This window comes from Nicotiana tabacum, chromosome 16, assembly GCF_000715075.1.
Source record: "Nicotiana tabacum cultivar K326 chromosome 16, ASM71507v2, whole genome shotgun sequence".
Lineage (NCBI taxonomy): Eukaryota > Viridiplantae > Streptophyta > Magnoliopsida > Solanales > Solanaceae > Nicotiana > Nicotiana tabacum.
Genome location: NC_134095.1, coordinates 28,804,111 through 28,817,940, shown reverse-complemented (window position 1 = coordinate 28,817,940; position 13,830 = coordinate 28,804,111). Strand labels below are relative to the sequence as shown.

General features: G+C 43.5%; 1 non-coding gene across 1 annotated transcript; it reads right to left on the bottom strand.

The window, feature by feature from the left end:
- Positions 1-378: 378 nt before the first annotated feature.
- Positions 379-485, bottom strand: LOC142170838 (small nucleolar RNA R71). The gene has a single exon (XR_012700451.1). It is a non-coding gene; the product is annotated as a small nucleolar RNA R71 (small nucleolar RNA).
- Positions 486-13,830: the final 13,345 nt, after the last annotated feature.

The window sequence follows — 13,830 nt, the reverse complement described above, 5'->3', positions numbered from 1 at the left end:
CTTGTGCCAGAGGCGGCTCTATATGATTGGGCACAACCCACAACAGAGAACTTGGCCACAACGATTTTAGTCCCGCAGATACAGGCTGAATCATTTCAAATCACGAACAATATGTTGCACTTGTTGCAAAACAAGGGACTATTTTCAGTGTCACAAGTCGAAGATCCTCAACAGCACTTGAAGAATTTTCTGTCAATCTGCAAAACTCAAAGGCAGCCCAACGTAACTCAGAAAGCAATCAAGCTGCTATTGTTTCCACTCTCAGTGACAGGAGCTGCCCAGATCTGGCTAAACTCACTCCCCATTAATTCCATAACAACTTGGGAGGAGTTAGTAAAGCAATTTGTGAACAAGTTCCACCCACCCAACAAGACTGCTCAACAAATTGATGAAATTTTGAGTTTCAAACAGAGACCAATGGATACACTGCATGAAACATGGGAATGATTCAAGGGGATGCTGGTTATATGTCCTCACCACAGTATTCTAGATCTGATGTTGGGACAACGGTTTTACATGGGATTGTCAGATAGCGTGAAGGGTAATGTTGATGCTTCAGCTGGTGGAGTATTTTTGAGCAAAACAAGGAGAGAAGGCCAGAGTCTGCTTGACAAGATGGCACAAAATTCAGGGTGGACAACCAGGAATGCACCTATCACTCCAGTGGTTCACTCAATGCCCTTAGATCCATCCAATACTGCGACGACAACGACAACGACAATGACCCAGTATAATCCCACAAGTGGGGTCTGGGGAGGGTAATATGTACGCAGACATTACCCCTATCCCGAAGGGTAGAGAGGCTGTTTCCAGGAGACCCTCGGCTCAAAAAAGCAATAGGAGATGATATATTAGTACCATAGAAATGCGTAATAAAAATAACAACAATAACAACAACAATATATAAGAGATACGAAATATGGAATACAGGATACAAAATACGAAATACGAAATAGATGGCTGGTATAGTACAACTAGAAGGGAAAGCCCTGCATCAATACACGACCAATGACATTCCTAGTCTAACTCCTAACTGGATAGTCTCCCTCTATTGCGCTGTAGAAATATTCACACTCTCCCCTAACCTACAACCTTAATGCTCGACCTCCATAATTCCCTATCAAGGACCTCCATAGATCCATCCAATACTCTTGCTAAAAATATGTCTACGTTAATGACACAAATGAGTATACTCACCAAAAAGGTAAAAGAGTCAGGACAGAAACAACAGGTACACATTGTAGATACTACCACTGGGGGCTTATGTACATCTTGCATTAGTCAGCCAATTGGTAACCAGTGGAATGCAGAACATGATCATCATCATTACCCTGAGGAAATGAATTATGTGTCTAATTATGGAGGCCAGAGTTAGGGTGGTCAAAATTGGGGCCAACAATATCATCCGTATAGGCCAGTCCAGCCACAGTTCAACAATGGAAACATGGGAGGTATGAGACCTCCTAATAATATGGCACCTTATCCAAGGCAATAGGGATATAATAATCAAAGTCAGCAGTAGGGGTATCATCCTCCTCAGCAGCAGTATGGTGGACGACAGGAAGATGAGTTTGCTAGACTCGAGGCAATGATGCAGCAGGTTATTGGGTCAAATGCAAAGACCAGTGAAAGAGTAGATGCACATGATTCAACAATTAAGAATATTAAAGTGCAGATGTGCCAGATTTCGATGTCTTTGAATAATCGTCCTCATGGGACATTACCTACAGACACTCAAATAAATCCAAAAGATCAAGGCCCGAAGCAGCTGATGGCAGTGAGTCTACGTAATGGCAGAGACTTGGACTTGGAGCAAGAGAGGACTCGAGAAAGCAGACAGGCTGAGACACTTGTACCAGTGCCCATTGAGCTGGATGAGTCAACGAAACTAATTGAGGTGACAGTACAGCCTGCCTAGGAAGAACATAACACACAGATTGAAGCTGAGAGAGAGGCTGAGACAACCCAGGAACCGGTAGTTGAGGTGGTAGATGACAAAGAAAATACCAAAATCATTGGGAAGAAGAGACCCCTTGTACCATTCCCACACAGGATGGCTAAGTACCAAAAAGAGGAACAATACAAGAAATTCTTAGAGATGATAAAACAAATCCAGGTAAATATTCCATTGATAGATGCTTTGAAGGAGATGCCTGGTTATGCAAAAATGATGAAAGACTTGATGTCCCAAAAGTTCGATTTCTAAGAATTGGCTATAGTGACGCTGACTCAGACCTGCAATGCGGTGGTGACGAGATCAATTGCTGAGAAGTTGCCCGATCCAGGGAGTTTCACAATTCCATGTACCATTAGTAATTTTGCTTTTGCCAAAGCAATGTGTGATTTGGGGGCTAGCATAAATCTTATGCCCTTGGCGATCTATAAGAGGTTGGGTATTGGAAGAGCTAGATCCACTTTTATGTTGTTGTAGCTGGCTGACAGGACCGTGAAAAGACCTTTTGGTATCTTGGATGATGTGTTGATTCAGGTAGGGAAATTTGTGTTCCCTGCAGATTTTGTGATCCTAGACTACAAGGTGGATAAAGAAATTCCCATAATTTAGGAAGGCCGTTCTTGGCCATTGGGAGAGCTCTAATTGATTATGAGACTAGAGAGCTTAAGATGAGATTGAACGATGAACAGATAACATTCAATGTGCAGAAATCTATGAGGCGACCAAGTGAATTCGCTAATTGCTCTCTTATTGATGCCGTGGATGTAATCGTAGAAGCTGATGATGAGATGCTGACTATTGAGGACCCTATGGCTGTATGTCTGATGAATTTAGATGAGGTAAATGGAGAAGAACTGGCAGAATGGGTGTTGGCATTAGAGGGCAGAGGGTTCTGGGATAGAACCTTGAATTTGAGCCCTTGCACTTAAAAAATAGAGAAACTACTCCAGCCAAGCCATCCATTAAAGAACCACCAAAGCTAGAATAGAAGTCACTGCTCGCCCATCTCAGGTATGAGTTCCTAGGACCTAACTCCACATTACCTGTTATTATCTCATCTAGTTTGTTAGATGTGCAGGCACAACAACTTTTGCAGGCACTCAAGGAGTGTAAGACTGCCATTGGGTGGACTATGGCAGACATTAAGGGGATCAACTCTGCCTATTGTATGCATAAAATTCTGCTAGAAGAGGGTCACAAACCTTCCAGGGAACACCAAAGAAGGTTGAACCCCAACATAAAGGAAGTTGTGAAGAAAGAAGTGATAAAGTTATTAGATACGGGAATCATTTTCCCAATCTCTGACAGCAGCTGGGTTAGCCCGGTTCAATGTGTGCCTAAGAAGGGTGGCATGACGGTGGTAAAAAATGATAACAATGAACTGATCTCTACGAGAACCATCATGGGCTGGAGAATTTGCATGGACTACAGAAAGTTAAATCTAGCCACCCGAAAAGACCACTTCCCACTTCCCTTCATTGATTAAATGCTAGACAGATTGGCAGGGAGGTCACACTTCTGTTTTCTGGATGGGTACTCAGGGTGCAATCAAATCTCCATTGCACCAGAGGACAGAGAGAAGACCTCCTTCACTTGCCCATATGGAATTCATGCTTTTTGGAGGATGCGTTTTGGCCTATGAAATGCACCCGCCACATTCCAAAGGTGCATGATGGCTATATTCACTAACATGGTAGAAGACATAATAGAGGTATTCATGGATGATTTCTCAGTGGTGGGAAACTCATTCGAGGAATGCCTTATAAACCTGACTCGTGTGCTGAAACAATGTATTGAGACTAATCGGGTTCTTAATTGGGAGAAGTGTCATTTTATAGTACAAGAGGGCATAGTCTTGGGACACAGAGTATCAAGTAAAGGAATCGAGGTGGATCGTGCTAAAGTTGATGTGATAGCAAAACTGCCCCCTCCAACTTCAGTCAAATCAATCAGGAGCTTCCTCGGGCATGTCGGTTTCTATCGGAGATTCATAAGAGACTTCTCAAAAATTGCCAACCCTCTTTGTAAGTTCTTAGAAAAAGATCACCCCTTCTTGTTTTCTGATGATTGTAGGGTAGCATTCGAGGAGTTGAAAAAGAGGCTAGTCACAACACTCATCATTGTTGCCCCCGACTGGGAGCAACCATTCAAACTCATGTGTGACGCTAGTGACTACGCAGTGGGGGCAGTGCTAGGACAGTGGAAAGACAAGCTAATACATCCAATCTACTATGCCAGTAGAATGCTGAGTGGAGCCCAGTTGAACTACACCGTGACTGAGAAGGAGATGTTGGTTGTGGTGTTTGCTTTCGACAAATTCATATCGTACCTGATTGGCTCTAAGGTAATTGTATACACTGATCATGCAGCTCTCAGGTACTTGATTGAGAAGAAGGATTCTAAACCGCGCCTAATGTACTATTACTATAAGAGTTTGACCTCGAAATTCGTGACCATAAGGGCACAAAAAAACAAATCGTTGACTATCTATCACGACTTGAGGGAGATGAAAACTCAGTTGAGGTTGAGGATATTCTGGAAACCTTTCCAGACGAGCAACTGCTCACTACTAGTCTTGAGGAAGTGCCATGGTATGCAGACTTTGGAAATTACCTGGCCAGCAGTATAGTTCCCTATGACCTTTCCTTTGTACAAAAGAAAAAGTTTTATCGTGACTTCCGCATGTATTATTGGGTTGAACCTTACCTGTTTCGAATATGTGTTGACAATATGATCCGGAGGTGCATCCCCGAGATAGAACAATCTTCTGTTTTGTAGGCATGTCATGCATCGGCATATGGAGGGTATTTTGGAGGAGTCAGGACAGTCGCGAAAGTGCAAGAGGCCGGTTTCTTTTGGCCAACAGTGTTTAAAGATGCACACTAATGGGTGAAGGGCTACAATGAATGTCAGCGAACTGGGAATATTTTCCGTCGCCATGAGATGCACATGAACCCAATTCAAGAGGTGGAAGTGTTTGATGTTTGGGGGATTGATTTCTTGGGACCCTTCGTCAGCTCCTTTGGCAATAAGTACATACTTGTTGCTGTGGATTACGTGTCCAAATAAGTTGAAGCTGCAGCATTGCCCACTAATGATGCAAGAGTGGTGGTGGGATTTTTGAAGAAGAACATATTCACCTGTTTTAGGACCCGGAGAGCGATTATCAGTGACGGAGGCACCCACTTCTGTAATCGAGCCTTCGAGAAGTTGCTAGCGAAGTATGATGTATGCCACAAGGTGGCAACACCGTATCACTCGCAGACGAGTGGAGAGGTAGAAGTGGGAAATAGAGAGATAAATAGTGTATTGACCAAGACTGTAAACGCCACAAGAACTGATTTGGCGAAAAAGCTAGATGATGCTCTCTGGGCTTATAGAACTGCTTTAAAAATACCAATTGGTATGCCACCATATAAGTTGGTGTTTGGGAAAGCCTGCCACTTACCAGTGGTACTTGAACATAAAGCTTGGTGGGCACTGAAATAGCTGAACCTAGACATTGAAGTTGCGAGCACAACGAGAATCACTGAATTGCATGAGCTTGACGAGTTTCGATATCTGGCTTTTGAGAGTACAAGGTTGTACAAGGAAAGAATGAAGAGATTGCACGATCAGAACATTATTGAGCGACATTTCAGCCCCGGGGACAAGGTATTGCTCTATAATTCAAGATTAAGGCTATTCCCGAGTAAGCTTAAGTCACGATGGTCTGGTCCATTTTGAGTGGTTGAAGTATTCCCTTCAGGAGCTGTAGAGATTGCCTCAGAGAAAGATTCTCACACATTTAGAGTCAATGGGTAGAGATTGAAGCTATATGTAGGCATGAAGGAACCAAAGGAAGTGTCAGAGATCCACCTGACGGAACCTCAGAGGTCGAGCGAGCCTTAAATGCACTTGTATGCATCATGCCGCGACATTAAATCAGGCGCTACATGGGAGGCAACCCATTGAATTGTTGTAATCGTCGTGCCACGATATTAACTAAGGCGCTGGTTGGGAGGCAACCCAACGATAGTAGTAGTTGTTAATTGTGAGTTTTGGGAAGTACTAACCAATATAGGTGACAATGGGCGGGTGAAAAGGCCATCGAAAGTGGTAAGAACAGGTGAAAATATGAAAAAACGTGCCTAGGAGCGCGTCGCACATATGGGCAAGTGTTCTGCCTCAGCCCAAAAATACTAGCGCGGCCGCGCTGATGAACGCGCATGTGAACGCGCGACTGCGCTACAGGCCGCACTAGTGGTCGCGCATATCACCTAGTGTTCTTTCTAGACTAGCACGGCCGCGCTCGTACCGTGCTAGTCCCGCCCAAGTCTGATGCATTTTTTTTGTTATTTTAATTTTTTTATGTTAACTCTTTTTTTTACTTTAGTCTAAATTACCCCTCCATATAATAAACCCCCCTTCACTCCCAAATTCCCCCCCCCCCCCCCACCGATACAAACAACTTCCCAACCCTAAACCCTCTTCTTCTTCAAAGAACTCCCCTTCTCTCCAACCTCACTTTCCCAGGTCTCAAGCCACATTCCCCTCTACTTTTCTTCTCTTATCCCCACAATCTATCACTACAGGTATGATTTCATTGTTCCATTTTTTCTTTTGATTATTTTCTTTTTTTTTCCAGAATTTCGTGTGTTTTTTAGTTTTGCATTTATGTAGTTGTTTTTCTTTGTTTTTGATTAGTAGAATTGCTAACATATGTTGTAGTGTTTGTGGGTGGTAAGATTGGTGGAGTATAGCTGCACTTAGTATGTGATTTTGGAGGATATTGTAGTGGTGTTAAGGTTGGAACATGTGTGAAATGGGGTGTGAGTGTATAATGCCCATAAAGTGTTTGTGTAAAGGCCTCAGTGAATGTAATTGTGTAGGTTATGACCACTTATGCGTGTGAAGTCTGAGCAACCGCGTTGCGTCACAATTTTGTGTTGGGCTGTGCTAATGTTCTCCCGTTTTCCAGGTACTATGGCTCCATCTCGGAAACGTGGCACCACAGATGCCTCTTCTAGCAGCCAAGCTGGTTCGTCTAGGGCACATGAGTCCGCCCCTACTCGTCCCTTTGATAGCATCAGGTTTGTCTCTGCTAAGGCTCAGGACCGCTTTGCGGATAAGGCCACTAAAAAGCCGATTCCGGAAAGGGGAATTGACATAGGATCGGTCCAACTTGGCTGCCCTCACATGTATACTGAGCTGGTGAGGCGAGGGTTGCAAACTTTCATTAACGAGCCAGGCAAGGGTAATGTAATGGTTGTGAGAGAATTTTATGCCAATATGAAGGAGCATGTCAATGGCATATCACAGTGCGCAGAAAGGCGGTGAATGCCTCTGTTGAGGCTATACAGACGTCGTATCAGTTGCCCCCTCTTGTGGATCCTTATGATGACTATTATGAGAGGTATGGCCACACACACACGCAGTGGGCATGGTTCTTTGAAACGATCTGTGTACCCAGGAAAGAGGTGGTCTGGATGAAGTATAGTGAGAAGTTTCACTCCTCGGCACTAACCTTTGAAGGGAAGTGCTGGTTGTATATTATCAACAACCGTCTAATCCTGTCCTCCAACACTACGGAGGTGAATGGCCCCCGAGCGGCTTTGATCTGTTGCTTCATCAATGGTCACAACTTCGACGTGGCTAAAGTGATTCATGAGGAGATGTTCACCCGCTGTCCAGTCAAAAGGTATGGGTTCTTTTTCCCTTCATTGGTTACTAAACTTTGCAGGGAAGCTCGGGTGCTAGAAAATCTAGCAGTGGACGGGCTAGTGCCAAAAGATTGCAAGTTCCGAGCAGACAAGGTAACCACTGGTAAGGAGCCAACGGCAACATGTGGTGAGGATAGTAGTGACTCTGATGACTCTGAGGAAAAAGAGGCTGAGCAGGAGGACGTGAGGGCCGAGCCACAGGCCCATGAGCAAATTGCAGCAGCTGCAACACCATCTGGGACTGCAACACCTTCTGGAGCTGCTCGGGTTTCTCGGTTCACCGCTTTGGAGCATGAGGTGGCTGGGTTGCATACCTTAGTAACTGAATTGGGTGCCCGTGTTGACGCGGTGGCTGAACGGCAGGTGAAATTAGAGAAGAAAATCTTAGGCTGGCTGAGAGCTCTAGGTCGTGCTTGCAATTTGAACCTAGACACCGTCTTCGATCAGGAGTGATCTTTTAGGGAAGTTCTTTTACCTCACTGTTCCTTATTTTTTTATGCCATGAGGACATGGCTACCTCTTAAGTGTGGGGTGGGGGATACTTCAATGTGTGTATGTACATGTAAAAATTTGATTGTTTGATGTTTCTTCTTCTTGATTGTGGTTTGAGTGATAGTTAATTTAGGTAAGTTTAAAGTAGGTAAGTTGACATGTCCCGACGACGGATCTCTTTCGACGGGGTTCTTGAAGGACTAAGTCGACGTAAAAATCTAAAAAAAAAAGTATACGGAGACTCTTCGTGATGACGGATTCGTTAGACAATTTTCTTGAGGGATGTAAGTCTAGAGAAAAGACCAAAAAGATTTTTTTTATTTTTAGGTAGTGTAGTAACTCCCCCTTGGTTTTTCTTTGGGCCACGGTTCTTTTCCAAGGGTTTAGCTTGAACTGGGTGTAAGTAGTTTTTGTCTATTTTGTTTTTTTAGTATTTAGTTAGTATTGATGGGCTACGAGCTGAAATCGAAAGAGAAACCCTTGGCCTTGATACACCTAAACACAATAGACACTAGTGTGTAACGCTTAGTCTTAGTGGATGATTGTTGCTAAAGTACCGTAAATTGTATGTTTGTCGCTGACTTGAATACTTAAACGAGAGTGTCTTGATAAGCCAATCTGGAGTGAGTCATGTGCCATGTGTGTGTGAGTTATACTGTATTCTATGTTTTACATTTGATGCCTAGAACTTGCCTCGTGTGTCTGCAAAGCGAATAGTAGTTTCATTCAATCTTAGAAGTGATATAGGCATTTCTTTGTTGAGCCAGACATATAAAGTATACCCACCTAAATGTAATACATCGTAGTCAACCCCGTTGAGCCTATAAGCCTGTTTTTTTGGCAACCACATTACGAACCTTACCCAATAGTTTGAATGGACATCTGTTTGAACCCCTTTACCTCCCATAAGCACTTGAATGGTATTGAAATTATGCAAAAGCAAAAGTGTGAGGTGGTGGTTTGGTTTTTGAGTGGAACCGATGAAACAGAGGAAAGGTGCAGTGTTTGGACAAGTAAAAGAATAAGTACCACTTAAAAAAAAAATTGAGCAAATGTAGTAGTCGATAAGTGGTGGTTTGTTACAATTGCACCTAATGGAGTAGGATGTTGTAAATAAAAATGGGGTGGAATATCTGTTTGACATAAGTATGGTTTTAAAGGTTAATGTGATTGTATTAAAAGTGCTTAGGGAGGTTAGCCACTATATCCAAATATATCCTACCCATCCCTTAGCCTACATTACAACCAAGCGAAGTCCTAATTGATCTTAGACTGAGTGGGTTCGATTAGTAGAGTAGTACACTATGGGCAAGCTTATGGTGCGTCTTTGTGGCATATGAATGTTCTTTGCGAGAGTGAGCGAATTTTGTTTATCTACGTTCCTAATTGTTCTTAAAGTTAATATTTGTGGAACTACTCTCTTGTGTGATGTGAGGGCATGTGATTCACGAAGGAAAGGCGAGTCTTGACCTCTGTAAAGGGTAATTTGAGTAAGTATGAAGATTGCATGGCACGTGAGAATCGACTTTTGAGGCGAAGATTGTTCACTACTAGGCGTAACATTGGCGATTTGTTCTTGGTGTGATACGTTAGGGAAAAATGCTCAGTGAAGGAACCTCTATAGAGTGTGGTGGATTGCTCGAGGACTAGCAATGATTTAAGTGTGGGGTGTTGATAATAGGCTAGATTTATGTAATTTGGCGACTTTTTATGCCCCAACTTGACTATGTTTCGTTGTTATAAGATAGTAAATGATGATAAATTGGCTCTAATTGTGAATTTCATGATTTGCAGGAGCTAGTTGCATGTATGAGGACTTAAAACTGTAATTGGAGCTAAATCGAAGCAAGAGAAGCCACTAGCAGCTAAGTACGTAGGAAGACCCAAGAACGAATAGCTGAAATGAAAACCCAGACTAGCGCGGTGATTTGCGCGTCCACTAGCGTGACCGCGCTAGCCCAGGAATTCGAGGCAGAATGATAGGCCATATGCGCGGTCATTAGTGCGTCTACTAGCGCAACCACGCTAGCCCAGTTCCGAAAAAATAAACTACAGGGGTAAAATTGGATGTTCGAGGGAAAATCCACTTAACCTATAGAAGGTCCAGCTCGCTCAAGGGAACATTATCAAGTTTTTCATAGCTTAGTTCAAGAAAAGGGGAGGCAAGAGGCAAGGAGGATATTCAACATCGAGTTCTTCCTTTCTTCCTTTTGTGTTTTACTATTTGTGATGAATTTGACTATTGTTATGATAAACACTAGTATGGGTAGCTAAATATTTAGTCTAAGGTTTTGATGGAACCTATTGAAGGATGAACTTCTTGTTATGTTAATAAAGTTTGCCCAGTTTAATCTCTATTTGTTCAACTATGTTCTTATTGTAGTTAATTGATAGGATCCTCAATTAGCTGTGCCTATTTAGTGTGCATAAATTGGGAGAGAGTGCATATTTAGGTAATTGTTGAACAACACCACTCCCAAAGTATATGAGGGATCAATAACCGAGGGGTTAAAGGCGGGATTAGGGATAACAAAGTCTTGAGTGCAATCTAAAGTGAGTTGTTATAAACAAAGCCAGCTAGCGTAACTTAGGAGAGTGCGTATAGTAAATTATCGTGATTACTCGGAAGAGATTTACGGTAATAAGAGTGCTCATGATTGATAGAGACGATTAGGCAATAATATGTGAAACATAGCCGGAAGGGATTTCATCAATAGGGGAAATCATAACCTTAGAACCTTCTCTTAATTGTTTACAACTTAATCATAGTTAGTTTTCAGTTGCTTATTTACATTCATTCGTAGTTAGTAGAAATATCCTCAATTGTTATTCAGAACGTTTGGGAAGTTAATTAAGTAGAATTTCATAAATCTAATGAGAGTAATTGATAGGTTAATTCCTTGTGGGTTCGACTCTGGGCTAAATACTCATATTATATTTGCAATGTCCGCGTATCCTTTTTATAAGGCATAGTTGGGCGTGATCATGTATGCATCTTTATCCCTACCTTGTGAATGTAGAGAAGTTGCTTTCGATAATCCCTCAGATCAGGAAAAGCAAAGTCAGAGCATTGTCAAAAAGAAATACAATAATAGATAAACCACAGAAAGGAAACAACAACACGAAGCAGTACCAATAACAAGAAAATAACAAGAAAAGTGACGCAATAAAACAACTACTAGTAATACAAATCTAATTATATAAGAAAGTACGAGATTACTATCGATACTACAGGTAAGTAAAGGATAAATTCGCAACTACCTACCAGCCTTCTACTCTAGTTCCCGACTTCCAAACTTTTCTATCAAGGGCCATGTCCTGGTAAGCTGCAGATATGTCATGTCCTACATTATCACCTCGCCCCCATACTTTTTTGGTATAGCTTTATCTCTTATCAAACTCATTATAACCAAATTCTCCTCAGACCTACCACGATCAACCTCTAGATTAAATGATCACACTAACTTTTCAAAAGGCTTCACATCATTAAAAATATTTTTTCACTAAATTTTGTATCAGCTTTAGTGATGTAAGATTTTATTTGCACATTTGGACAGGAAGGAAACATGCGAAATGTCATGGGCTGCTTTCCATACACGCCCCATGACCCCTTGCCGCGCCCCATAGCGGCCTAGCAAGCCTCACAATGCCTAGCGCCATGGTCGGCCTCGTGGTCTTGGCTGCGCCAAGTGACAAGCGCGCATGCGCCTCTGTTGCCCCACTGATGCCTCTCGCCAGCGCCCAGCGGCTGGCCAATGACAACAGCGTCGCGCGCACTGACAATGTCGTGCGTGCAGATCCTGATGCCTCGCTAGTGCCCAGCTGTAGGCCCATTCCAGCAGCGCCTCGTGTACAGACCCTGATGCCAAGCACCAGCGCCCAGCCTCAGGACAACACAACAAGTGTCGCGCGCGCCCACAACACCGCGCGCGCAGACCTTGACCCGCAAGACAAAGTTACTGCCATCGGACTTGGTTCTACATTGAAATAAACTAAGTCCTTTTCATTGTAATTATATGCTAGTTTACATCATTTTCATTCAGTGTGCTTCTACAGATTTATTAGGACTAGTCATGTAACTTTGGTTTTTTTAAGTATTATTAGGGGAGATCAAACAATCAAACATTTTCAAGCAAGCAAACTGTACTGGTGTCTCTTTCCCTCGACACCGCATCTTTTGTAATCAATATTTCATTCATCAATAAAATCATCATCATCATTCAAAACCCAATTCTCTCTCAGCTTCCGCAATTGCTCGTGACATTAGTTTTCCCGCGCGGCACTGACAATCTAGTCTAGCATGCGGAGGGGACCTCATTGGCGGACAACAACCGCACTGACATCGGTTGCTTAGCCTTACGTTGCCCTTCCAAAAAACATCAGGAAGGCGTTGCGTAATAGTTGGTATCAGAGCCTAGGCTCAACATCAAACGAGGGAACACATTTGCCATCATCACCATTTCTGACCATGGCGAATCATGGGGAGCGCCTAACATCTCTAGAAGAGACGGTTGACCGATTACGACCCATCGTGGATACGGTGCCTGATCAAAACAACAACCTAGTGCAAAGGTTGGACGACCTGGACTGCCGAATGCAGCAGGCAGAAAATGACATTGCAAACATCAGTCGTGACTCTGAGGATGACCGACAAACGGTAGCCATTGAAACTGCCAATATTCATGGCAAATTTGAGGACCTCCAACAGGAGCGTGCCGATGATTTAGCTCATCGGCAACAAGAGGCAGATAGACTAACTGCCATGCAACAAACCATAGACAACTTGACAGGCAAGCTCAATGTTGTCAATGCTGCCCTACAAAGCCTACTTCGAGGAGGCGACAACCATATCAGGGGTGCATCAAACCTCACCCCCATTCCGCAAAAGCTTAAGATACCGGAGCCAAAGCCATACTACGGATCCCGGGATGCTAAAGAAGTGGAAAACTTCATCTTCGACATCGAACAATACTTCGATGTCGTGGGCCATTTGGAAGAATCCAAAAAGGTAGCAACTGTTGCCATGTATCTTCAGGGCGATGCCAAACTTTGGTGGCGGTTCAAATACGAAGCCATCAAGGCCGGTGAAGGTACTCTCCAGACATGGGATGAATTGAAGGCAGCACTATGCCTGCAGTTCTTCCCCGAAAATGTGGAATACAACGCAAGGAGAAAGTTACGGGAACTCCGCCACACCAAATCAGTGCGGGAGTACGTGCGCGAATTCTCTGCACTCATGCTAAACATACGCGACAAGGGGGACAAAGGAAAACTCTTCGCATTCATAGAAGGTTTAAAACCTCATGCCCGTATGGAACTACAGAGACAATGGGTAGACACCCTGCCCAAGGCCATTCAAGCTGCAGAATGCCTTGGCGATTATCATTTGGGAACTCAGAACGACAGGCCCCAGCCGTCTGTCCGAGGGGGATTCAACGGGAACCATCCCAGCAATGGTGGCCCAAGCAAAAGTGGGGGAGATCGGAGTGCATCCAAAACTAAGACTCCTCCCTCCAGCAGCAACAGTGTTGCATCCATCAACAACAATCGGGGGAGAAAGCCTCCCTCAGAATGCCGTCATTGCGGCGGGGCACATTAGAACAATGAATGCCCAAACAGGTCAATGCTCATCAGACTGTCGAGGATGAGTCAGATGCATCAGACACATCAGAATCAGACCAG